Source organism: Heptranchias perlo, chromosome 18 (assembly GCF_035084215.1).
Source record: "Heptranchias perlo isolate sHepPer1 chromosome 18, sHepPer1.hap1, whole genome shotgun sequence".
In the NCBI taxonomy this organism is placed as follows: Eukaryota; Metazoa; Chordata; class Chondrichthyes; order Hexanchiformes; family Hexanchidae; genus Heptranchias; species Heptranchias perlo.
Window position 1 is genome coordinate 39,098,276 of NC_090342.1, and position 24,227 is coordinate 39,122,502.

The window sequence follows — 24,227 nt, forward strand, 5'->3', positions numbered from 1 at the left end:
TGTGTAACCCTTTCAAAGCTGCCTCACTCTGTGTGTGTGTGTGTGTGTGTGTATGTATATATATATATATATATATATATATATATATGCCTCATTGTTATAATTTGTTCATATACGGTAATAAGCTCCTCCCAAAAATTTAAAAATATGCTCCAGTTTAATTCCTCCTGCTGTAGTGTTTGAGGTGGTTGTTTCAATGTGGTGTGCCATTTGTGGTCTATCCTACATGGACTTGTAAACTAATAGGCTGATTTCCCAGTGTTCTTCATTATTGTAACATTGAGATTTTTATCTATTTGGTCTTGCAGGGATTTTGATTTAACTTATGTTATGTTGCTATAAAATTAGATTCAGTTCACAAAAGGTTAATTCCAAGAGAGACATAAACTATCCAGGATGTTGATTAGGGCCTTTAGTTGGAATATCAGTTTCGAGTCTATGGTAAGCCATTTAGCATATAACAGAGCTGTTCGCACCTCAAATGCAAAAATAGACTTAATTCAATATGCCCAACCAGGCATTGGGGTGGGGGGGGGGGGGGTTGCAGTGGCTGGTGGGTAATGGGTAAACAGACAATGTAGCTGCCATAGCTCTCAGAACAAATGGGGTGGTTTCTCATGAAAGGTGGTAGCTTTGATTGGCAACAAGGCAAGCTAGTCCTTGATGCAGAGCCCTGAGGGAAGTCAATGGTCAGCCTTTGTCTACCCATTCCTTCCTCTGGAAAACATAGTTTTGGGTAGTGTGAATCTGAAACATTGAGAGAGGCAGGGAGATCAAGCTTTCTGTCCAACCAGTGAGTGAAGCTATGAGGCTCTAAGCAGAGGCATGGGCATCTGTAAGAGTAAGATAAGTGCTGGTTAATTCAGGGATGGCTAACTTGCAAAATGCCTGTAGGAGAAAAAAATGGCATTTTTCTTTGTCTTATGATACAAGGAGCAGTGGGGAATTGATTGAATCTCACTGTAAAAATAAACCAGTTTGCTGGTTTATAATTGGCCTTGTCTCACTAAGGTGCTTATCAGATTGCCTTCTGAAGAGATGGGAAAATGCACGTAGCAACACATGCAAAATTATAGTATTCACTACACACAAAGGGTCTTACGCTAATGATTTGGGTCATATTATTGTTTAACTGGATAATGGGCAGTAAAGGTACTCTCCAGATCGTAGGGGATGCAAGGTCTACTTACAGTTATGACTGATACTGAAGTGCAGATCTGAAATTTGTAATAATTATCCATTAATAGACATGCAGTGATTACATAACAGTGTTTAATCTTTAATGTGGATGTCATCATGTATCTCCCGAATGGATTGTTCCTGGCCATTGTTGTCCACCATGACTCCTGCTGCCTAACCCATCAACATTCTGAATGAGCCTCCTTCGGTTCCACAGTTCATATCATTCCAGACAGTCACCACATAGTAATCTTGTGTTGGGATTCCAGTGACTATTATAAACCACTTAGATTCCAGCCTATAACTCACTCCCAGATATCTATTCTTCTATATATAAACTATCTGAGCTCCTTGATTAGGTGTGTGCATTTCGATCACTTCCAGACATCCATTATTCGCTCTAATTTTTATTTGTGTAATGAGTTATATGACCCATTCATTTTAGGTGTGTCTTACATGACTTACAGTGGTAGCATTGGTTACATTTTTAATTTTTTTAGTGTGATGATAGTTACTACTTTGTCCCTGAGGAAATATATTATTCTATAAGGTAATAAGGCAAAGGGGAACATGTCTATACAATGCAGCAGGCTGCAAGCTGCTGTGGGAACTGGCACTGAATTAGCAGGCATTCCCCTTGCTGTATGTGTTGTTTGTGATATTGCTTTCTCCCTGTGCTTTTGTTCTGTCAACATGTAAATGCTTCCTTAGGAAAGGCCTATTACTTCTGACTCAACCAACCATTTTTGGTTGGCTGGCTGGGGATTGAGGAGTTGGGGAATACTTTGCTTATGCACTCAATTATTGTGAAAGATCTGTGCTGAGATCCAACTGCCTGGCTCATTCAATGATTTTTATACACTGATACTTGATCAAGAGACAATTAATATCTGCAGCTTGGTATTGCACCAATCAATTTATTGTTTAAAAGCCATTTCCCTCTCACTCCACATCAAAATAGAAGCAAAAAATTACATGTGAAATGCCCAGAGCTGCTAATGCCGTGTCAACTAATTGTATTTCTGTTAAACACTCACACAGCTGTGACAAAGCATTATGCATTTTAACATGCTCCTGTGACACTTTTCATTTCATTTCAAGGTCTTTGAATGTGCGCATACATAGGAGAATGCACCTCCCTCCTGCAACACAATAAACTATCACCATTTAAATTACACTGATGAAGATGAAGGGTCATGGGCAACCAAAATTACTGCAACTGATTGAAGTGCCAGTTCGTTATTAACGTGCTAATTACCACTTTTATTAGTGCCGGTACATTAAATGATAACATCTATGCTTGTGCCTTTGCAGCCATCGTGGATATCGTTGGTGTTTAATGAACTGCTTGTCAGGTGCATAAATTTTGCCTGATTACGTATTTAAGTTGATTTACAGCCCAGCTTGCTGTTTACGTACAGTATGGCTCGTGGGACCCAGTGGCTCTGTAATGTTTAACCTGCAGTGTCCCATTTGATTTATTTACAAAAAAATACATTAACTGTGACAGTTCTGTGCAGTAAAGTGGCCACACATTTGGTTTTGAACCAGACAGTCCAGTTTTAGAAGTGGCCAATCTTCAACTGTTGCATTAGAAGAGAAGCTGTATGCGCGGACCTATTTTACATTTGTGCTTGCCCAAGTAGATCTATTTTAGGCATGTACAATATGTTTTTAGTCCTCTGTCCTGCTCCTGTCCAGGTTCTACTGAGCACAATTTCCTCTGCTGTCCCCTTCCCTCCCCACTGTAACCTCAAACTACTTCTGGTTAAAAGTTTAAAACAGAATGTAATTTTGTGTATTTGTCAATAATTTCCTTCAGATTTGTCTATCAAAGTCCAACATTCAGGCATTTCCTTATGATTTTTCCCATTCTCGGTGCAGTTTCGAGTTCCTTTCTGTAGATCATGCGGACAAACCATTGTCATGATATTTCTTGCTGCCCTCTCCGTTGGATTATTGTGGATCATATGGACGTACCTTCATGAGATCCAAGAACTGTAAAAGTTTAGACTACGTAAGAAAGCCCACCAAGTGTGTGCTGGCTTTTTGCTAGAGCAATCCTAAGCTAATTCCACTGCCCTGCTCCCCTTGGTCCTGTATTCTGCTTCAAATATTTATAATTTTTCTGCCTTAACTTGTCTCTGTGGCAAACCATTCATGCTCCATAACTCTGTGTAAAGAAACTTCTCCTAACCTCTCTCTTTACTTAGTGACAATTCTAAATTGATGGCCCTCTGTCACTAACTCCCAACCAAAGGAAAAATTCTTTCCCATTTCACCCCATCTAAACCCTCCATAACTTTAAAAAATCTGTTAAATCATCTCTTGTTTAGTCCCAGTATTTCAAGTTTCTCATAGCTATAGTTATATTTTTTTTCTATAGTGAATTTTTGTATTTCCTGTGAATGGACATTTATTGCTTTGAAGAAAACGTTTTTAAAAAACTTTATTTATAAATAATTTTTCTTGTAAAATATCATCCCCATCAGACATTAGACATCTGTTATCAAGAAGGCTGGCAGCCAGCCTCTCCAAAATCATTGCCAACGTCCCCGTAACCAGCCACATGGAACCACCAATTTTCTTTGTGCCATACTCTACAATGAGATGACAAGGCATCTGACCACCACCTCAAAAGAGGATAAAGTGAGGAGACCCTTTGTAATGTCTCCTCCAGTGCTGTCACTCACCACGGCCATAACTCGTCCTCTGCCAGTGATGTCCAGCACGTCCGCTTCGAGTTGGGAAAGGGTGTGCAGGGAGGCTCTGGTTTCTCTGATCACTGTCTGATGCCTCAGTTGCAATTGTGAGGGTAGGAGGTGCAGAGTTTGTGAAAGGAGGAGAAAGAGGTGGAGTGAAGTGTGATGCAATGAATGTAGGAGTGTGAAGGGAAGGGGAGGAGGGCAGTGTTGTCAGTACTGGGTTTGCTGGTGGTACAGGTGCGAGGTGATAGTTAGAATTCTTACTTTGACCACTCTGCTGAGATCATTAAACTCTTTTCGGCATTGTAGCCATGTCCTGAAAGCTAAGCTCCGAGCATTGACCTCCTCAGCAACATCTTCTCACTGGCGATGGAGGTATGGGGTCAACTTCCCCATGTACGCCGATGACACCCAGCTGTACCTCCCCATCACCCCTCTCTCTCATCACTATGCTGACAGGCTGCTTGTCCAACATCCAGTCTTGGACGAGCTGCAATTTCTTTCAGTTAAACATTGGGAAGACTGAAGCCACTGTCTTTGGCACCCCTGCCACACACTTTGACAATAATTCAACTACCTTCCATGACCATTGCCTCAGGTTGAACAAGACTGTTCGCAGCCTTGGCATCCTATTTGACCCCAAGCTGAGCTTTCGACCCCATATCCTCTTCAGAACAAAGCCTGCCTACCTCCACCTCCATTACATAGAATCATAGAAATTAACGGCTCAGTAGGAAGCCATTCAGCCCATTGTGTCTGTGCCGGCCGAAAAAGAGCTTTCATGCCTTATCCCACTTTCCAGCACTTGGTCCATAGCCTTGTAGGTTACGGCACTTCAAGTGCACATCCAAGTACTTTTTAAATGTGATGAGGGTTTCTGCCTCTACCACCCTTTTCAGGCAGTGAGTTCCAGACCCCTACGACTCCCTGGGTGAAAAAATTGCTCCTCAGCTCCACTTTAATCCTTCTACTAATTACTTTAAATCTATGCCCCCTAGTTATTAACCTCTCTGCTAAGGGAATTTGCCCACCTCCGCATCGCGTCATCCCATCTGCTGCTGAAACTCTCATCCATGTTCTTGTCACTTCCAGACTCAACTATCCAATGCTGTCCTGGCCGGCTTCCCATCCTTCATACTCTGTAAACGTCAGTTTATCCAAAGTTCTGCCGCCCATATCCTACCTGCACCAAGTACTGCTCACCCATCACTCCTGTCCCTACTGACCTACATTGGCTCCAATTTAAAATTCTCATCTTAGTGTTTAAATTCCTTCATGGCCTCATCTCTGCCAAGCTCTGAAACTTCCTCCAGCTCTACAACACCCCCCCATTCCTCCAACTCTGGTCTCTTGTGCTACCTCCTTCCTTTGTCCCACCGTTGGCAGTCGTGTCTTCAGCTGTTTAAGCCCCGTGTTCTTGAATTCCCTCCCTAAGTACCTATCCATCTCCCTCTCCTCCCTTAAGACCCCTCCTTAAAACTCATCTCTTTGACCAAGTTTTTTGTCACCCCTCCTTATATCTCCTTTGCTTGGCGTCCATTTTTGACTTATTACGTCTTGGTGAAGCACTTTGGGTTTTTTTCTGCATTAAAGACACTATATAAATGCAAGTTGTTGTTTTTCTGTCCGGCTTGAAAAGGTATCCAAAATGATAGTAGTGTGCCATACTGCTTGGTTATGCTTTCAAGCGAGGAGTCACCATGCAGTACGTGCAAAAGATGGATCAGAAGTTGGTGAGAATGAGCCTTAGGTTGAAGAGTTGCCAGATATACTGGAGCTGCATCAAGAAAAACAAATATGACATTTAGTGGAAAACCATTTCACTTAGCCTCTGAAGTCCCCACAGCACATTCCCAATGAACGGATGGACCAGTATGACATCATGACCCTGTAGAGATAGCCCCTCTTCAGTGCCCACTTCTGCCATGCCCCTGCTGCTGGTCACTCCCTTAATATGATCTGAGTGGGAGCCCTTCATTGATTAACTGATAACCTGTGCAATGTCCTGCTCCATACTGTGGCAAACTCCCAGAATGAAGCCCAAGGTGTTAGAAAAGAGTAAGGAAAACAGTCAACAGGGCAGATTAAACTTAAATCCTTAGCAATAATAAATTATATAACACGCCTATCATTATAAAATATCATTCTAAATTGTGTATGATCCAAGTTACTGTGAGCAATGCCATGGGAGTACTTTTTAAAAAAAACTTGTAGTTGGAAAACTGTCATGAGGCTAGTTTATATGAATATCCATATCACAATCAGGGTAGTGCCATCACAGATCCTTTGAAAATTGACTCCATAGATTCATAACATTTACAGGTGACTTAGCAAGTGGCAGCCAATCGTCATAAAGCATACATATTAACTGTCAGTATTTTGGAGCTGGTCTGTGTGAAAATCAGTGTGCTTCAGGCCCCTCTCCCCTCAATAGTGCTCCTACCCAAATTCGGCTGCTATTTGAAGTTATTCCAGCTGTTGGCGGGAGGGGTGGGGGGTTCAACATTTCGAAGCAGTAGGTACAATCCTAAATTCTTGCTTCTAGCATATGAAGGAATGAACCCCATTACTTTCTATCTAGATTGATTTAACTTAGCCCCTTCCCTGCATCACCTGGACCCATTAGAAAATAAACTTTGTGCCATCAACATTTGTATTCCCCATTCAATTTTTCATGTACTTATATTTTTTTCCTCCAATACAAATGAAGGAATACTGTGTATACATACAGTTTAAGTTACAAAGCCCCTGTAACTATTTGTTTATGCATGTCAGAGGCTTGTAATCAGGGCCGTTCTTGCGTTGTCAGATTTTGTGAAACTGTTGGTCAGTTTTTGCTAGTTTTCTAGGTCGACATGTATACTCAAAGGCGGACTGTGGCTCTTGGTAATGTTGATTTACTGAGCCTGATCGCCCAAGCTGTGTTTGCATTCTTGTTTGCACAGTACAGTAATCTGTAACCAACCTTTGACCCTAAATAAAGTCTTTGTCAATGATTAAACAAGACCTAGAGTGAACCCTGACTTTGTTTATCACTGATATGTGGTTTCCAAGCATGGCAGAGAGGATTTTCTTGTGCAGTTAATTCACTGCGGGGTACTACAGGCATAAGCTGTTGTCTTTGTGTTCTTTATTTCTGTGCAATGTTTGGGTGTGTTTGAGTGTGTTTGGCACTGTGTTTCAGCTGTTGCCTGGTATGGTTAGAATATTTTACTTTCTACATTTTGATATTTATGCTTTTTGAAATTTTCATTGTTGCTTTAGTAATAAGTCAGAATCCTAAAAAAATGTACACCATCAGAAGAACAGAATGAAATATCAGTACAAATCATTGTAGGAACTCCTGCATATAAAGTTTGTGTTCAGTGTTATCATCAATCCTTATCTACAACAGATATGTGTAAATATAATAATATGCCAACATAAATGTAAAAATAACCTCTTGGTATGAGTGCAGGATGGGAGGAGAGAGGGACCCAGACAAAGTGATTAAAAAAAACTTTTAAGACATTGGGGGGTGGGGACTGTCAGCTCACCTACTACTGATGAAGGACAAAGGTAGTGGCTTCTAGTATATGAAGCAATGAATGCTTTTACTGTCTATTCAGAACAATCTTATTTACTGCCATTGACATCCATTTATTTTTGAAAAGGATACATGGGGATAGAACCTAGTTCCACAGAAAAAGATTTGAACAGCAACGTCTGCCACATAATTTTGGGAGATTCAGTAGTCTTAGTTATGGTTGAATAGTTGCTCTCGTATGTGACTATGAAAGGGACAATCCTGAAAAGCCAGAGAGAATCCTGGGATCAGGGTAGTGCTGGTGGCAGGCTATGAAATTGGTGATTTCAGAGGGTTCACTTGTATAGAGTAAACAGTGTGGTTTTGAGTTGTTGATGGTGAGGCAAAGGGACAGAGGGCCATAGATGGCAGCTAACTAAAGTAGTTAGCCGCAAAGAACTCTTATAATCTCTTGCTGCTGGTATTGCTGGCTCATCCAGTTCCACTGCCACATATTGATGGACTCATAGGTCTTCCTTGACACAATGTTGGCCTTCCACTCTGATATCTCCATTTCAACATTTTGCTGCAGGGCAAAGTTGTGTAGCACACAAGCTACCACAATGCAAGAGCCCCTTTCTGGAATGATCCACACATTGGAAATTAATACCAATGCATCTCTCACTGACCACTGCCTCCCCACCCACCCACACACACCTGTGTAGCTGCATGTGCCTTGTAACGGTGTTCTCTGGTGAGGCAGGCATTTGCAAACATATCGTCAGCCTTGGCAGCAATGCGTAAGCATTCTGACACCTGTCTCCTTTGCAAAAAGAGGTGGAATGCTGGAGTGCTGCAAGATGAAAGAATCATGACAGGAGCAAATGCACTGATGCACACTGTATACTAGTTGCTCATAGTCAGAAAATTTTGGGGTTCCTTGGATGGGGCCCAACTAGCAACATGGGTCACTTCTACAGCACTCTGAACCTTGGGGAACTGTGCAACAGCAAAGAACCCAACAGCCCTCTCAATTGTGTCATCCTAAAATTTCTGAACTGTGCAGCTTTGTTAAACAGAACATCCATGACTTGCAGATGCAATATCACACAGCACCCTGGCTAATGTTAGAGGTCCCCAGTGGCAAAAAATGTTCAAACTGTTGGTGACTTTGATAATCATTGTCAAGACAGTGCATGTTGAGGTTTGTGTTAAAAGTGGAGCCGTAAAGGTGAGCAAAGTTCCTCCAGGGCTCGTTTGTTGAAGTGAAAACCGCACTTGCACACCTCATTGCTCAAATCCAGGTATGAGCATAGAGTCTGTAAACTCAAAGGGATGCAGCATACCACCAGGTAGTTTGGAGCCTCCACTAATGAAGCCTTATGCACCTCTCTTCCTTTCGGTCTTCCAGTTCCCCCTCTTCCATCAGCATGCTGAAAAGAGGTATTCCTATACGAACCCCATTTTGAACGCGCCAGTGTGTTGTCCTCTCTTCTATAGAATGGCAGTTCAAAGAGGCTATGTACTCTGGGTGTAGGATGCAAACATTATAACAAAAAATGAAGCTTCAAATGGACTGTCAGGAAAAGAAATGGAAAAGTCCTACAGAGCTTCTTGTCTGGTTCCAGTTTTTAAAAAAAGCCTTCAACTCTACATATAGTAAAAGGATATAGTTCCAGAAGTCCGGACTTGCAGCGAAGCAAAGACTATCAAAATTGGCCTTTAAATGGCCTGTACATTATAACTTTTTTGGAGTTCACTCTTTAATACTGTTCCTTACTTTTGTCAGGATCAGCTGGTCCTGGCAAATTGCAACATCTGCCTTATGCAGGCGTTCATTGAGCTGTCTGAAACTGGTGTGGGAATGACAGGAAATCCAACTTGGCCTGTCATTCTCTCATTAATGCCTTATTTTAATACTCCCACCCAGACTGAGCAGGCCCTGTAGACCCCTGTCCCTGCATCCGGTGGATTATTTAACGTGGTAAAGTCAGGGTGGAAATCTGCACAAAACGGTCCCATCCAAAACCCGCCCACCCTGATTTTGTCCCAAATCTGCGAAAATTGATTTTTGTCCTAAAACTCAAAAGTTTGGTGTAAATAAAGCTACCTTACACAGTTGAAAAAGGATAGCCGCATATTATTGATATTGATTCTCGGTGGATTCTCTGCATGTGGGTAGAAGGCAAAAGTTATAAATAACTGATTCTGCACTGCTAGTGGGGAGCTGTCATCAAAGACAGCATGGGTTGGAATTAGACAATAATAGTAGCCCAAATTCTCTGACTCAAGCTCCCTTTGAGTACAACTGCCTAATGGAAGCACAAGATCGGTGCATTTACTCTTAGAACTCTGCCAATCAAAATGTAGAGCAGGAAGGGAAAGTGATGCTTTTTGGGAAGCCAGCTGGATTTGCAGTTCAAATTTAAGTCAATAAAACTGGGTTTACATCAAAAGATAATGGAATGACCAAAGAAAAATGAAAAATTGGGTGTAAACTGAAATGCCTGAGGGTGAAAATGGCAATCTTTTGGTGAAAATCAGTTAAAACTGAAAACATAGAGCCCTAAATATGAGTTACACCAGCTATCATCTGGACAAATGTAAAAACCCCTCCAGAGCCCCTACTGGGGAAATATACTAAATGCATAATAGAACCCCTCCCTTGCAAATGTAAAAGAATTCTCAGTAAGAGGCACATAATGTTGTTATAACAGTTATCTCTGTGTAGGAGTAACGTTTTTTGTCTTGCTTCAGAACTTTTTTTTGTTTGCTCTTTGTGTCCTTTTAGCTACACAAGGTTAAGAGACTCATTTCAGATGTTAAATTGTGAATGAAACGCATTTGATGCTGCATTTCTTCAATGCTGACCTGGTTACAGTAATAAGATTATGCTGTGGCCTGCCTGTGTTTATTTAGTTGGTTCATGCAGGTGTTGGTTCATGGGCTATTAAGTTGATAGCATACTATGTAGTTTGTCTGCACTCCTAAATTTTCCCTGTGACCCAGACATCACCTGTCTGCTGCCATAGTTACTAGAACAACCTTTTGCAGAATGAGTGGTGTGGACTTTGGAACAGTTGATTCTGTCATTGTTCAGTAAGGAACGCTTGCTCCAGCAATAGTTTTTAAGTGTGCTCGAAATAGTATTGGGCCATGGGTGACTGCATTTGAATTGCATTGATAGTGAGTCTGCATCTTAATTATGCAATGCAGGACAGTGGATAGCCTGTCACAAATTCACATTTTTATTGCAAATTTGCAGTTTTAAAATGTAAATTTGTGACATAGTTGACGAGTGCCCTTTAAAACAAAAGCTGGTGAGCGAGGTGGGGACTGGGACCGTCTTGCTTCATTCTGATTGGCTGCAGTTTGGTCAAGTACTTCTCCTCACTGCAACTCATTGGTGTGTTTTTTAAACTTTTCCCTGCCATTTCCAATTCCAAATGGCTGTAAAAATTTTGTTGTACTAGCAAGTGGTTACATGTTATGTGTCCTTTACTTTTGCAGCCCTATCAAACTAATGTTCTGAGCAGTAATGGCCCCCCGCCGTGCCCTCCTGCCCACCGGTCCCCCTGCCGTGCCCTCCTGTCCACAGCAGTCAGGATAGCTTTAGAAGGGGAAGATCCTGCCTGATCAACCTCCTTGACTTCTTTGACAAAGTGACAACCCATGATGTGATGCACTTAGATTTCCAAAATACATTTGACAAAGTTGCATACAAAAGGCTATTAGTTAAGCCCAAAGGTCACAATCCATGTCTTGGAAATGGGTAAGAAACTGGCTGAAAGGTAGAAAGCAATGGATACTTTTTAGAAGAGTTATGTCAGTGGGGGGAAGTACTGAATTGGGTGCTGTAGGGCTCAGTATCGGAATCACTGCTTTTCTAATTTACAGCAATGGCTTGGGTTTCTAAACTTGAGGCAAATTAGTCAAATTTGCTGATGATACATAACTAGGAGGGGCAGTGGAATTGGAGAGGCAGACCAGAAATTACAGAATGAGTTGGACAAAATATATAGTGGACAGAAAAATGGCTGATTAAGTTTTCGACAGTTACGGCACACTGTCACCAAAGTTCTGCAGAAATCGCCAGAATGGCCAAGGAATTTTACTCCAGAGCATCAGAATTTTTCTCTAACAAAATTAGATGTGCATATCCCTAGAATGTAAGTTGCAGGAAGCCATGTTATCGGCGAGGCATGATTTGCTGAGCTGATTCAAGGAGTGCCTTCTCAACTATATGTTCTAAACAGGAGTATGCTGTTCTTTTGTAGCCCCATGATAGCTCAGTGAGTAAACTGACAATGTGGTACTGACCCACACAGATAAGGAAGGTCCAAAGTTTGTTTCTTGGTCAGTACTGAGTTAGTTAGTGTAATTCTGGGCAACAGGCAAGGCAGCAGGACATGTGTGTGGACGTCGGGTGAGGGTAGGTTCAGGCTCGACTGTGATTCCTCTAATGTTTGATTATCCTGCCGACTCTCACTGACTAGACTTCATGCATGAAGAATGGCTTTTGGAGTAGAATTTGGGCTACTACCGATGCCCTCACTACCCCTAAGTTGGGGAGGGGAAAATCAGCCAGGGCCCTTCCTTCTGTTCACTATGCAGTGACCTCTGATGGAAAATGTGCATGAGTGGTTGGTTGTCAGCTGAGGACAGGATCAGGTTTGGCTGCAATTCTTCCTACAATCCAATAACTGGATGACAGTCGCTGCTGCTTTCAAATGACTACTTGGGCATAATGCTTGAGGGTGCCCAGTGCTCATGGGATTATATCCCCACGTGAGCCAGTACTCTCGAGAGGAAGAGAAAAAAAATTAGAAGAAAGCGATTATGTTGTGTTCCTATCCCTTTTGAAAGATATATTGTAAAAAAAAACACATTGTTATTTACTTTCAAGGCTGCAGCACACATTGAAGCACCAGGGCTCTGCATCATGGAGTCATGCGACAGAGGTTTGCTAAATTCCCTATTTCAGGTGTGCTGCTGCAGCCAGGTGCTCCCCCTCTCCTCCCACACTAAGAAATAGGAACAATTGGAGGGAGAGTTGATGATTCCTGCTGTTGTCCCATGAGCTCACTGTAAAACAAGTTAATCTGTTGTAGCAGGCATCCACAGCAGCAGTCTGCTCAGCCTACCTGCAATCAATGGGTGACCTATGTATGGTAGCTACTAATATGCTTGAAATTCCTAAGCTGAAAGTAATTCGACTGCTAGATACCTATCCAGTCATGGCCCTACTAATGACATTTCCTTTTGGTACAATACAATGTGCGCAGTGCTCCCTAGAACATGGCAGCCTTGAGCCATGCCAAACTAATCTGCTTAGAGGTTCTTTTTGCTTTCTTTAATGATTCCAACTATATGCAGCACCAGTGTATGGAAGTAAGCAAACCCAAGTGTTAAAAGGACATTGGAGGTAAAATTCAACTTCAGAGGGGCACAAAATGGATGGTAGCAGATCGGCCGCCCGTTGTACATCCCGCTCGCTTCCACCCGTTTTAAGCTCCTGCTGATAAATCTTTGGAACGTAGGAAGGGGAGTAGGCTTTTGAGCCTCTTGAGCCTGTTTTGCTGTTCAATCAGATTATGGCTGATCTGTACCTCAGCTTCATTTACCCACCTTTGTTCCCTATCCCTTGATACCCTTACTCAACAAAAATCTATTGATTTCAATCTTGAAAATTTCAACTGACCCAGCATCCACAGCCTTTTGGAGGAACAAGTTCCAGATTTCCACTACCCTTTATGTGAAAAAGTACATTGTGATTTAACTCCTAAATGGCATGTCTCTAATTTTAAGACTTATGCCCTTTTGTTATGGATTTCCTTACTAGAGGAAATAGTTTCTCTGCATCAACTCTGTCGAATCATTTTAAACACCTTGCTTAGATCACCCCCCAACCATCCAAACTAAATACAAGCCAAGTTTATATAAACTCTCCTCATAATTTATCCCTTTAAGTCCTGGTATCATTCTGGTGAATCTGTGCTATAAGAACATAAGAAATAGGAGCAGGAGTAGGCCATACGGCCCCTCGAGTCTGCTCTGCCACTCAATAAGATCACGGCTGATCTTCTACCTCAACTCCACTTTCCTGCCCTATCCCTCTATCCCTTGATTCCTTTAGTGTCCAAAAATCTATCGATCTCAATCTTAAATATACTCAACAACTGAGTATCCACAATCCTCTGGGGTCGAGAATTCCAAAGATTCACAACCCTCTGAGTAAAGAAATTTTTCATCATCTCTTTCCTAAATGGCTGACTTCTTATGTTGAGACTATGACCCTTAGTTCTAGACTCTCTAGCCAGGGGAAAACAGCCTCTCAGCATCTACCCTGTTAAGCCCTCTGAGAATTTTATACATTTCAATGAGATCACCTCTCATTCTTCCACATTCCAGAGAATATAGGCCCATTTTACTCAATCTCTCCTCAGCAGACAACCCTCTCATTCCAGGAATCAATCTAGTGAACCTTCATTGCACCCCCTCTAAAGCAAGTATATCCTTTCTTAGGTAAGGACACCAAAACTGTACCCCTTCCAACGTCAATATATCTTTGTTGAAGTTAAGTGCCCAAGACTGAATGCAGTACTCCAGAAATGAGGTCTGACCAAGGCTGTGCATCACTTTCTCACTTTTTTGAATTCCAATCCCATTGAGATAAATGCCAACATTCCATTTGCCATCATTGTCCACAGAACAGCATGTTTTGAAAAACTCTTTTTAGTTGCAAGCAAATTCAGGACTTGATGAAGTATACAATGCTGAAGCACGCCATCACATCATTTGCCTATCACCCAGTTATGAAAGAAATGATACATGGTTATTTCTATCCACTCATCAATGGGAGACTTGTAACCTCTTTTACTTCACCCTTGTGTTATGTAGTGAAAATGCTCTCTCAACACATAACCTTGTTTAAAAATGGTTAAAGTGAGCTGGAACAATCTGATGCAACAATCCAGGTCTTAAGCATATATCTAGCATTCAGCTACTTGCAATCTGTGTTCACCCGCAAGGAATGTAAAAGTGATCCAATTCCAGGTGCAGAGATTTCTTGCTGTCAGGCTGCAATTTAAAAAAAATTAAACCCAGGCAAAGTATAGTCTGCTGCAATTCCAATCAACCTGATTTCAAACTGTCAAATGACTGGAGATTCTGAAACACTTGCATTGCTACCACTCACTTCCTGAAATTGACACAGGAGTCAGGCATTCACTTCCTACACCTCAGTTACAACAGGCACCAATCAATATAGGGTTCTGGTATTACAACAATAATGTATATTTAACTCATGCCTTTAATCTAGATAAAACCCCCCAAGGTGCTTTATAGAGGAAGAAAGGAACAGATGCTGAATCTTTGAGTGTTGAGAGCCTTGGTAGAAGAGTTGGATTTTCAGGAGGCTCTTAAAGGTGGAGAGCAAATACTTGTACAATGAATGGTGATGATATCACTGGGGGCAGTGCATTGAAGGAGTTACTGAACTTGACCATATGACAGAACTGAATTAACATCAGTGGAAATGGACCGAGTAAAGGCTTTTCACTGTTTTCATCTTAACTGTGTATGTTAATTAAGCTTTCTTGCTCTGTCAGGTGTCACGGGAGATTAGGCATTTTGATTTTCCAGTGCAAATCTGTCCAGTTTTAATGAGTATCGTTTTTTTTGTATTCATTAAACCTGCACGTTTAGAAATACATAATACACTGATGTGAATAAATTAAAGGAGCTCTCAGTCCCTCTCTGTCAGGGAGATATTTATACACAGACTGGTGTCTCTCAGTCCCTCCCTCAGTGAGATGTCTATACATTGACTAGAGTCTCCCAGTTATTAACAGAAGTGAGTGAAATACACAACTATTTTTTACCAATTAATTATCAATGCTTCTAAAACTGTAGGAATCATAACAGTTAACTACAGTGTTCTTCAGCCGGACTGAACAATGTTTAGAACCATAGAACATTGTCTGAGTTCCCATTCTCTATACAAATAAACTTGAGTGATGTTGTGGTTAAATAGTTAAATGCAGAAATGCTATGATAGGAGTTAACAAAATTTCCTTTTTGTCCCAGTGTACTTTATGCCTCTTTTGTTCTACTTCATAGAGTTCTGGCCACACAGCCTGAGTACTTCTGGAACACTTGTTGGGAGATTATAGACATCTCCATGACCTCTGCCACAGTTGCTCTGATCAGCCAGTGAGAAATGTAGGTTTATGACATTTCTGTTTTTCCCTCCTGTTGGCTTATCACTTTATTCTCTTAGAATATTCCTGAAAGAACTTTTCCTCTCACCAAAAAATGTTCTTTGAACTATAACCAGAGGAAATGAATCCCAAGAAGGAATCAACTATCTATTTGGTACAGATAAGGAGCTAATTTTTCATTTTTGAAATTTTAATCCAATAAGCTTTCCATTTTTAGAACTTCCCAAAACAAATGGTGATCTTTATCATTTTTCTTTATTTTTTTTGCTGGAATTATTTATTTTATTAAATGCCGAGAAGGTTGTGCACCTGGGCACATGGGGAAAATATATAGAAATACAGGGTGAAATTCAGAGTCTACAGGAAAACTCTGAACAGTGTTCAAGGAACAGTTTTGTATGGAACCTTTTGTGTAGCATCAGCTTGTGGAATATCCAGCCATGTAGCCCCTAAATGGAGCTTTGAAAGTTGGGTTCTTGACCATTAGAGGGGATGATTGAGTCTGATGACATTCAGTGAATGGAGCTGCCTTCAATAACACCTGCTTCTGATGGCCCGCTTTGCACTTCCCCGATAACCCTAGTATGACAACAGCACAATTTGAATTCTAAACCATTGCGAATTCTACACAACTACTTATGGGTTTTATCACGATTAAATCATGATATAATAGAGCTGACCAATGTTAAAAGGAAATTTGTTAAAGTGTTGGAAACACCTTTTATGCTAGTTTGCAAGCATATATTGTGTCAAAACACATCATCGTATCATTTCCTTGTGACAAACACTGTGGTGATCAATGAAGCAGGGTTTTTCTGGCTCTTTTCCCACCCTGAACAGAAAAACAGTTTTGCTAAACATTCATTTGTAACGACCGTGCCTCTTTAATGAGCACTGTGTTGAAGTGTAATACAATTTTGCTTAGTTTGCTTCATTCAAATCAAATTAAATATAAAAGACTGATAAACATGCTACTAACCATGGATATCTGCATAGTGATTTCCAGTTGAAAACATACCCTTTCAGCATTAATGACCTATTAACTGCCCTGACAGAGATTCAAGTAGTCTGATACTGTAGGTATGCTTAGCTGAAGGAGCAGTGCATACTGTGGTGTACACTAACACTAACAGCATCAATCTGTGTTAATAGGATATGTCGAGGACTGTGCTTCCACAATGGGGATAAGATGCTGCCTTTGTTTGCCCTCCCAGGTGAGGGATAATTACTGACAAAACATTCATCATGCATGTATTGCTATGTCTTTGAGTCACAGACCTGCTCCCCCTCTCTCCAGGCTGCCCAACCATTATATACTGAAACAATTACTTCAACCATTTGTCATTTTCTGAGTGGACTTAAATCATTGAAGGGAAGTGTCATAGAGAGAGAGAGAGAGAGAAGTCAGTTGAGAATGTAGCGTTACCATTTAATTAAATTATTGCAATGTTTTTTAAAATAAATGTCTTTAAATTTATGCAGCAGTTAATTATATGTGCAAAAGCTCAAAGAGCATGTAGATAATTAAAAGCAAAATACTGCCGATGCTGGAAATCTGAAATAAAAACAGAAAATGCTGGAAATACTCAGCAAATCAGGTAGCATCTGTGGAGAAAGAAAAAGTTAACATTTTAGGTAGATGACCTTTCGTCAGAATTGGAAGAAGTTAAAGATTCAACAGTTTTTAAGCAGTTTCAGAGCCATGCAAAGGATGGGGGGGAGGAAAGAACAAGAGGGAAGGTCTCTGATAGGATGGAGGGCAGGAGTGATTAAATGACAAAACGGATGATGGCACATGGCAAGGAGGGTGGTAATGGGACAAGTAGAGAAACAAAAGATGTGTCTGGAGGAGCTGTAAATGGCTACGGCAGAGCCATTACCAGCACCTACTGACCGAAAAAATGGGAGCAGTGGTTATGATCTGAAGTTATTGAAATCAATGTGAGTCTGGAAGGTTGTAAAGTGTCTAATTGAAAAATGAGGTGCTATTCCTCGAGCTTCCGTTGAGCTTCATTGGAATAGTGTAGGAGATCGAAAACAGAAAGGTCAGAGTGGGACAGAGAATTAAAATGGCAAGCGACCAGAACGTCAGGGTCACATTTGCGGACAGAGGGGGAAGTGTTCAGCAAAGCGATCACCCAATCTGCATTTGGTCTCCCCAGTGTAGAGGAGACCACATCGTGAGCAGTGAATACAGTATACTAAATTGAAAGAAGTGCAAGTAAATGGCTGTTTCACCTGGAAGGAATGTTTGGGGCCCTGGACGGTAGGAAGGGAGGCGGTGAAAGAGCAGGCATCTCCTGCGCTTGCACGGGAAGGAGCCGTGAGAGGGGGAGTGGGTGTTGGGGGCGATGGAAGAGTGGACCAAGGTGTCGCGGAGGGACCGGTCCCTTCGGAATGCTGAAAAGGGAGGGGAAGATATGTTTGGTGGTGGCATTGCACTGGATGTGGCGGAAGATGATACGTTGAATGTGGAGGTTGGTGGGGTGGAAGGTTAGGACAAGGGGAACCCTATCGTGGTTCTGGGTGGGAGGGGAAGGGGTGAGGGCAGAAGTGTGGGAAATGGGACGGACACGGTCGAGGGCCCTGTCAACTACTGGGAGTGCAGCGTAATTTACTAGAATGATACTTGGACTCCAAGGGTTAAATTACGAGGCGAGATTACACAAACTAGGGTTGTATTCCCTGGAATTTGGAAGATCAAGGGGTAATTTGATCGAAGTTATCAAGATATTAATGGGAACTGATAGGGTAGATAGAGAGAAACTATTTCCACTGGTTGGGGAGTCTAGGACTAGGGGACATGGCCTAAAAATTAGAGCTAGGGCTTTTAGGTGTGATGTTAGGAAATGCTTCTACACGTAAAGGGTAGAAGTTTGGAACTCTGTCTTCTGCAAACGGCAGTTGATGCAAGCTCAACTGTTAATATTAAATCTGAGATTGATAGATTTTTGTTAACCAGGTATTAAGGGATATGGGGCTAAAGCGGGTTTATGGAGTTTGATCACAGATCAGCCATGATCTCATTGAATGGCAGAACAGGCTCGAGGGGCTAAGTGGCCCACTCCTGTTCCTATGCTCCTAGTGGAGGGGAATTCTCGGTTGAGGAAAAAGGAAGACATATTGGAAGATGGCATCGTCAGAACAGATGCAACGGAGAAACTGGGAGAATGGAACAGAGTCCTTACAGGAAGCGGGGTAGGAGGAAATGTAATGCTGTGGGTGTTGATGGGCTTATAGTAGATAATTAAAATCAACTGTGTTTTTACTCTATGTTTCAAATTATTTATTGAAAACCTATTCATTATAATTTTAAATTATCCTTTTGGGAGAAAAAATCTTGCATAAAATTTTGAAGGAAGCTTGTCATCTGAATAGCCTCTTTTCATGGAACCAAAAGGAATCAGTTTGACCCTCTTGTAAGAGCTTCACTAAAACATTTCACTATATTTTACTGAGAGGCTATTCCAGTGAGCCTGCTGTTAAACCTCTGCAAAAAAAAATTGTAAACAAAAGTCGTTTTTAAAGAGACAAAGCAGTAAGAGATACCAGATACCTTCCTGGGTGTTTGAATGTTAAGAAGGTGCTCTAGCGCTGGGTTAAACTGAGGCAGGCCTGTGTGCCCATAAAGCCAGTTGTTGCTTCAAAGTAGATGATGTCGTAAGAAGTTGCTCTGTGTTGCCAAACAGAGTCCTGATTGGAACATTCTCTCTTAAGCTAATTAGGTCTTTTTGACTCCCTTCTAGAATTGATATTTAATGTAACACTGATTACTTGGAGGTTATGGCCTGGCTAGCCATGATGTGTAATAAGGTACAGGTTTTCAAACTTGGATTCTTGGACCTTAAAAGTTGCTTGAAAGAGGTTCCTTGAGGTCATCAGATTTCTGTCCATTGTCAAATTTCTTCTTTATTCTCTATTTATTGACCTTGTAGCACCTTATTTCTGTTGCTGTACACCAATGGAAAAAGCTTCTGCAGTAAAGCACTGTTTTCCTTTGGGTAGCTGATGATGTGTTTTGAAAATTAGGACAAGGTGCCCTAGAATTTACTGATATTTGCGTGGGTCCTCCACGCACAAAAGAATGAAACCCACTGCAGTAAGGGCTTCAAAAAGGGATGCTGATCAGATAACTCAGGAATGATGATGTCTGCAGTTAGTTTGTCCCCACCTTGACTTCATTTATTTAGACTTTTACTTTGATCTGAGTGCTCATCAAATTTCACCTGCTGACAGTGCACAGTTAGTCTGCCTCAACTGCAGACTCAAAAGAAGGTTAAAGATCCTCATAACATATGCAGGTGTGAATATCCATGGTGACTAGTGGATTTGCTGCTTGTGCAGTCCCCACCATAATAGATGACACAATCCAGCTAATTCACATGACACTAAGAAGCAGCTGAGTGCACAGAACACAGTGAAGGCTATGAACCTTGACGACATCCTAGCTGTAGTGCTGAAGACCATTGCACCAGAGCTCCCTTAGCCAAGCTGTTCTAGTACAGATATGATATTGGCATCTACCTGACAATGTGGAAGGTTGTCCAGGTGTATCCACAAAAAACAGGATAAATCTAACCAATTACCATTCTGTCAACTTCATCCCTATCATCAATAAAGTGATGGAAGTAGTCATCAATAAGGCCATCAAACAATATCTACTCGCCAGTAACCTGCTCACTTACACATACTCAGCTGTAGACTTCATCACAGCTTGATCCAAATATGGACTGAAGAGCGGAATGCCAATAGAGAGGCAAGAGGTGCTACTCTCAACATCAAAGAGTATGGCACCAAGGTGCCCTAGCAAAACTGAGGTCAAATGGAAAACCCTCCAGTGGCTGGACTCATACCTGACACAAAGAATGGTAGTGGTTGTCAGACACCAGTCATCACAGTCCCAGGACATGGCTGTAGAAGTTCCTTGGGCAAGTGCCCTCGGCCCAACTATCTTCAGCTGCTTTGTCAATGACCTTCCCTCCATTATAAGACCAAGAGTGGGCTAATTGCTGATGATTCCACAGTGTTCTTCCCATTTACAACTCCTCCAATGATGAAATAGCGCGTGCCAGTCTACAACACGATCTGGATAAAATCCAGGCTTGGGCTGACAAGTGACATGACATTCACACCACATTAGTACAATGTAATTACCATCTCAAACAAGAGAAAGCCCAGCCATCTCCCCCTGAGCTTCAACGGCACCAACATTGCCTAGTCCTCCATCATTAACATCTTATGGGTCACCACTGATTACAAGCTGAACTGGATCAGTCATATTAACAATGTGGCTACCAGAGCAGGACAGAGGCTGGGTGCTCTGTGATGAGTGGCTCACCTCCTGACCCCTCAAAGCCTCCCCACCATCTACAAAGCCCACTTGCCTAGATGGATGCAGCCACAACACTGAAGAAGCTTGACTCCATCCAGTACAGAGTAGTTCCCTGATCGGTGGTCTGCTGAATATCCATCCCTCCACCACTGGTGGACTGTGGCTGAAGTGTTTATGATCTATAGAATGCACTGCAGCAGCTCACCAGGTTACTTCAACAGCACCTCCCTCTCCTGCAGTCTCTACCATTGAGAAGCACAAAGGCAGCAATGTCGTAAGAACACCATCGCCTTCAAGTTCCCCTCCAAGTCATGCACCATTCCAACTTAGACATTGATTGCTATTCCTTCATCATCGCTGGGTCAGCATTCTCAAATTGTGGGAGTACTATCACCACAAGGACTGTAGTGGCTAACAAGGGATGGGCAATAAATGCAATCTTGTCTGTGCCACCCATAGCCCGAGAACAAAGAGAAAATCACATTATTTGTGCCACCTTTGTAAACTTTAGCAGAACTGGTTACATACAAGGTACAAATAATGAGGGGCAAAGATAAGGTCGATAGTCAAAATCTTTTCCCAAAGGTAGGGGAGTCTATAACGAGGGGGCATAGATTTAAGGTGAGAGGGGAGAGATACAAAAGGGTCCAGAGGGGCAATTTTTTCACTCAAAGGGTGGTGAGTGTCTGGAACGAGCTGCCAGAGGCAGTAGTAGAGGCGGGTACAATTTTGTCTTTTAAAAAGCATTTGGACAGTTACATGGGTAAGATGGGTATAGAGGGATATGGGCCAAGTGCAGGCAATTGGGACTAGCTTAGTGGTATAAACTGGGCGACATGGACATGTTGGGCCGAAGGGCCTGTTTCCATGTTGTAACTTCTATGATTCTATGATTCTATGAACACGGACACAGGTCATTCAGCCCAACCAGTCCATTTTGGCATTAACCCTTTGTTTGAGCAAATGGTTCTAATCACATTTAGTCTCCCTATTCCCATATCCCTTCATTCTCCTTTCAAGGTTAAGTGTTTGCAGTCAAGAATCCATGTATGAAACTTGCCAAGTCTTATATATCTTTAAACTGCTAAATTCTGCAGTGACAGAATGGCTGAGAAGGGGTTGATATTTACAGTTTGTGATAAAAAATAAATGATGGATCAAAATATGATCTTTGTGTTCCAAACTATCTCCATTGTGTTTGTTTATCCATATTTATAGGACTTGAAGCTAAAATCATTTTTCAGTGATAAACACATTTTTTTGCAGTTCAGAAGCCTAAGGTGGGGGAAATGTTAATGGCCTTTGTCACAGCTTCACAGCAAATAAAATTAGCTTTGACACAGACTGAAGTTGGATACTCTGAGGCATGCATTCTGTAAGAAGAAATAAATTTGTCCTGGCTTTTGTCTTGAGTCCAGATTAATCTTTGAATTGCTTTTCCCGCCAAATAACATTTCTCTATCTTTAGCTTGGCATTACTTGCTGGTTTACAGTTTTAAGAGAATCAGTATCTATAGGTGGTGTAACTACTTAAAAATAAAAATTGTCTATTTAAAATATTTAAAACACCATCAATCCAGGTAATTCCCAGCTTGCCTCTGGGCTGCCATGGGATCTGGGACAGAGACCTAAATAATATTGAGCCAATTTTGCCTCGTGAATATAGCATGTACTGCTAGTTGGGATAATATAGGTGCGTGTTGTAAAAGGTTTCAGTTCACAAATTAACATGATGGCTTGATGAAAGGAACTAGACCCTATAAAGTTGTATTCAAGTCGCTACAATTTTATTTTCATATTTAAATATCTGCAACCTTCCAACCTGGCTGTAAAGGCAGAATTACAATTGACTCCAAAATGCCAGAACGAAAAGTGTAAAAAAAAGTCTACAGTTTTTGAGGAAGGGTCCATACCCCCAAACCCCCTAGAAAAATAAATCTCATGCCTTCAGCCCTCACACCCCTTTCACTAATTTCTAAGTTCACAACTACTGCAAACTGCTATTTTGTGTACGCTAGGTTTTTCTGTGCAAAAAAAAGATGGAATGCGAATACCTGCAGCTTAAATTATGACAACCCTGAAGCTCACTGCATTTTTCAGTCTAACTCCTCATCTTTACAGTCATAAGGCCTATATTCAGGGTTGTTTTTGTGCTGTGAGCTTTTTTGGTGCAGCATCAGCTTCCTTGAAGCTGTTGGCCAGCTTTTTCTAGTTTTCAATATTAGCATATATGGTACTTTTGCTTTCAGTAATTGAGTGTCTTTATAATACTACAGCTGGGCAAGTGGGCTACAACATTTTTCTGGCTATTATTTAATCTCCTTATTACTTATCTTATTTACTGTACATTATGTAAGTTAAAACATGCTTTCAACCTCTTTCCTCCCCATTTTCACTAGTTCTTTGCAGCACCACGTTATTCTGCGAATACTATTCATTCACTCTGTGCTATGAGGGTGAGTGTAACTTTTTTAAGGTATTTTTCTCCTCTGGCGATTTTAATTGCCCACCCGTCCGGTTTCCACCAGAGAGTATGGTTAAAATCGCCCTGTGACTCTCCGAAACCATCAACTTGCCTTAAAACCTTTGTTCCTCAAGTTCATTTGAAACCAACAGTGGGAAAAAGCCATATTTGATTGGTTCTAACATCCTTCAGTGCTACCCTCTAACTGCTTTAATTTTTCTGATGGGCTGCAGTGCCCATCCTTCAACTGATCTTTTGGTTGATGCCGACAGCCTCCAAGCCCAGTGAAAAAACTAATTTTTTTTCTTATGAAATAAAAACAAGCTAATGCAAGGATTGTAATGTTGACCATCGGCTTAAAACTCTGATGGTTCGCATGTATGAAATACTCTCTTCGTCGTTCTTCGCAAGTAAACTATACAGATATTTAAGTGACATAAGAAATCTGCAGACCATTGTAAGGCATTGAAACCAATGATTTGTTACAAATTCAGGTCTGCTGTAGATATCTTTTCAGGTTCAGTGGCATCAGTTGCTTCTGTAAGCAGATCCCATGCCCATTATGTGTCAGAGTTGACTCATATTGGCCAATATCTACTTATCCAATAACGTAACACAAGTGATCTAACTATGCATCTCTTGACTTAGAAAGTAGATGTTGTGTCTTTCACTTGTGCCCTTTAGTTTAATTCTCCAATTTTTTGGTGGACCGAGAAAACACTCAGTAAGATGAGTTGTTAAACTGCTTTATTTCACAGGTAGCCAGTAAGCATACAGAGCAACAGTTATGATTAGGCTAACTTAATTCAATCAGTACAAC

General features: G+C 41.4%; 1 long non-coding RNA gene across 2 annotated transcripts in view; it reads right to left on the bottom strand.

Moving 5' to 3' along the window:
* Window positions 1-2,070: 2,070 nt before the first annotated feature.
* LOC137334774 (uncharacterized) overlaps window positions 2,071-24,227 on the bottom strand; it is a 28,955-nt gene continuing 6,798 nt past the window's right edge. For both annotated transcript variants that reach the window (XR_010966233.1, XR_010966234.1), the window contains one exon: window positions 2,071-5,661. This is a non-coding gene — a long non-coding RNA (uncharacterized lncRNA). The remainder of the gene's footprint in view (window positions 5,662-24,227) is intronic.